Genomic DNA, 3,509 nt, shown 5'->3' on the forward strand with positions numbered 1-3,509 from the left:
CAATATCTGCTGAGCGCATACCTTTCACATTTTCCCCCCCCCTTTTTTTCTATTTTCCTTTTTCACACCCTAATCTATATAAGCTCTATTTGCATCTCAACAAAATTGTTAGATATATCGAGTGAGGGGCATCCTTTCTTCATATTTTAGCCCAATACTTTTTTACCGCAATCTATCCACTCTGAATACTTCATCTCTCAACTAGAGACCATCATCTCTTTCAAGCTTTTTGGCTTTTTATTTTTGCATCCATTTGCACTGTATCTGTCTCCTCGGTATGCATATCTGTATAAATAAACATGTCAGCTATGGCGCTTTATGCATTTTTATGATTCTCAGATTGTGTTTTCTAAAGTAATCACAAAGTTTGAGGCATGGCTCAGAACTCGCACTGCCTGTGCTGTTTTGAAATGTGTTGTCTTTTACTATTCAGCTCATTTCCTTTCTCTTTTTTTTACATGTACATATGCAGTAAATTTGCCTACTGTTACGGGATAAAACTCATATGCTGAAGAGAGGGTCTCAGATGACATCTTTTTGAGATAAAAAGGCAGCTGCTGCTCCTAACTAGTAGCTAAAAAGAAGGGAACTCTCAACAAGATGATGGATGAAGGAGGTGGTGATGATAATGATTGATAAATTATATTGATAGATATTACAATGGTGTGTTCTGCAAAAGTAGCTATTCTATACTTAGGAAGTCAGAGGAAATAGAAATGGTGGACACCATAGTTAGCGATTGAAGCCCCATTCCTTTTTAACATATATCATCACATGGATGTAAAATATAGGTATTGGCTGGGTTTTCAAGTTGTACCTTCCATTTTAACATTGTTTACCACCCCCTGCTGGTACTTACACTTATCTTCATATGGCAATGGTTTTGGAAATCAGATAAAACAATAATATTATATTATTCTTTGCTCTGTAATGTTTATGCTCATTGGACTGTTCCCTCATTTGATGAGCAAAACTGGAAGAGTAATTATTAGAATGACTTTGTGGCATAATAAATAAATTATGAAGATACATACAACTTTTTTTTTAATTGTGTAAGTAATGGAGGATTGCCATCTTATAGTGATTTTATGTTTGGTGGCTCGATTCAGTGAAGCAATGATTGATATGTCAGCAATGAAAGAGATAGACATGCAAATATATGCATGCCGATCTCTTGTGTCAGCTTCCTGTCTTAAATAAAGAATGGAACTTATTGCTAGGATTGCATTATGCGCAACAATCCATCTTGTTTCCCTGGCAATAACAATATAAAAGTAGTTGCCATTCCTTCCTTCAGGACATTTTTTCATCCTCCTAGATTGGATAATATACTAATTTTCTTAGCAATTGCAATATAAGCCAAGGTCATCTAGTTGCTATTTTCTGAATGAAGGTAAGACAGGACTGGGTAAATGCATAAAGATTTCTGCTATTGTAAGGATAACCAACCAGGTTTATTTGTTTGTTTTCTTTTTGGGGCCGAGAAACTTCCTCCAGATCTGAACTTTACTATTTCAACCAGCCCCTGGAGATGGATCTGGGACAATTTAGCCCAGGGGCAAAATCCAACTTCCTATTTCTGATGTAAAGAAACAGTAACACAAATACCTCCCTCAAAATAGCGTATAAATCAATATTTGAATAATAAATTATCATGTGGCTTCGTTTAGGTTACTTCACAACTAAGTTACTTAGACTATATGTGATTCTAATAGGCGCAAACCACATCAACAAAGATCTACTGATGTGGTGACATAAAAGACAAGGGTCTGTGCACCAGATTTGGTGCCTGAGTTGGAAGCTGTCTGGTTTGGATGTGTCTGCCTGCTAATACAAAGATGAACGATTTTTAAAATCACATTATTGATACAATTTATGATTTGGAGGATTGTTGCACATCGCTCCTGGTTGGTGGAAGGTGGGTTATCATATGCTAGCTTGCAAGATAGTTTCTACATTTAAAAACCCAAGTTGTATAAAATAGTTTGAGCATGGTTGAGATAAAAGGAGGTTTTGAATGAGTTTGTGGCGTACTGATCCAAATGCCAAAACTGACTGTACCAATTTTACCTCATAAATATTAAATTCAAGGCAATGAAAAATGTTAAACAAGATTCGGTTAAAAACCTTGTAGCTAGCTACAAACACATAGGAGGTTTGTCATTAGCCATAATTGAACAGGGAAGGAAGTCCACAACCAAGGCACCTACCCTGAGGCTCTCCTCTTTCAGCTTGATGCAAGATACTTTCTTCATAAATGTGACACCATCGAGAGTACATTTCTGCTACCAATCACTGATGGGGTTGGTACCTAAAGGAGAAAGCAATATTTTTATATCTAGATCCTAAATTCTATAGGACTGGAAATATGAATATAAGCACCTTGTATTAGTTTGGAACAAAATGGCGGTTTATGTGATTCAGCAATTTGTGGGACAAACTACTCTCTTCCCCAAGAGCTAGCCAAGATGTAACTTTTCATAATCAGATGCTAATAAACCGAAAGGATCCTCAAAGTTCTCCAGCTCTGGGTTGATGATATTCTGAACCTTGAAAAAAAACGTAAGAGAAGGAAGAAAAGTAAAACAATTGTCATGAAAATAATGAATCTCCCAGAGCAAAATTCCATCATTGGGTATCAGCCAATCAACACCAGGTTTATTCTGGTATTCTATTAACATTCTGAATTGCAACAGTGATGAAATGTGTTTCCATTACATGTTTCTTAATATGTTCCAGCTGGTCATCATCCAGTGTCAAAACAAAAGGGCCATGCAAGCTCACACAGGGTCACAAGAACTTTGATCTTAGCTGGGCTTTGTAGTTGTGGAAAGAAATGGGAAAATATCAATAAAGGCAGAGGGGACTGTAGGATGGAGAGTGGGAAAGGCAAATAATTTTTCTGGGAGCAGAAAAGAAGTGTTTTATTAAACATGTGAGAAGAGATAGGCATAAGTCTCCTTGTTTTGTTTTTATGATGGTGATGATCATCATCTTTTTTCTAAAATAGGAGTTGCCCGGCTGGTAATGAGGAAAGCCAGCATGCCTCAAAGAAGAAGAAACTTGTATTGATGAACAAGAAAACTCAACTATTTCATCTATAAATGCTAATAAGGAAAATCGGAATGGAAGGGAAAAGCTGATGCCATAAAATAAAGACAAGGATTTCAACATGCTATCATGCCATCAGGTCATATTAAAGTAGAAGGGTAACTCAAGAAAAGGCGCAATAGAAAAAAGGCAAAATAAGACTTCATGCTATTTAGGACCCCAAATGAGTTGAAAACTAAAAAAAAAAAGATCTAGCAGTTCCAAAGGGAGAGACTAATAGACCAATTAGGTCCTCTAGATCAGTGGTTCTTAACCTGGGCAATATCTCCGCCCAGGGAGCAATTTCATTTTTTCAGGGGGGTGATGGAACGAAAAGGGGCAACGCGGGGGCGAAGGAGGGCAATGGAGGGCGATGGAGCGAGAAGTTTTGGGGATACTTTTGAGACTTTTTTTCGTAC

General features: G+C 37.1%; 1 long non-coding RNA gene across 1 annotated transcript; it reads left to right on the forward strand.

Annotated features, from left to right (window-relative positions):
* Positions 1-1,245: 1,245 nt before the first annotated feature.
* Positions 1,246-3,174, forward strand: LOC148049150 (uncharacterized). The gene is made up of 2 exons (XR_015695379.1): positions 1,246-1,393; positions 3,011-3,174. It is a non-coding gene; the product is annotated as an uncharacterized LOC148049150 (long non-coding RNA).
* Positions 3,175-3,509: the final 335 nt, after the last annotated feature.

Source organism: Thamnophis sirtalis, unplaced genomic scaffold (assembly GCF_051295495.1).
Source record: "Thamnophis sirtalis isolate CommonGarterSnake01/CBP01778 unplaced genomic scaffold, rThaSir2_p1.2 scaffold_2, whole genome shotgun sequence".
Taxonomy (NCBI): domain Eukaryota; kingdom Metazoa; phylum Chordata; class Lepidosauria; order Squamata; family Natricidae; genus Thamnophis; species Thamnophis sirtalis.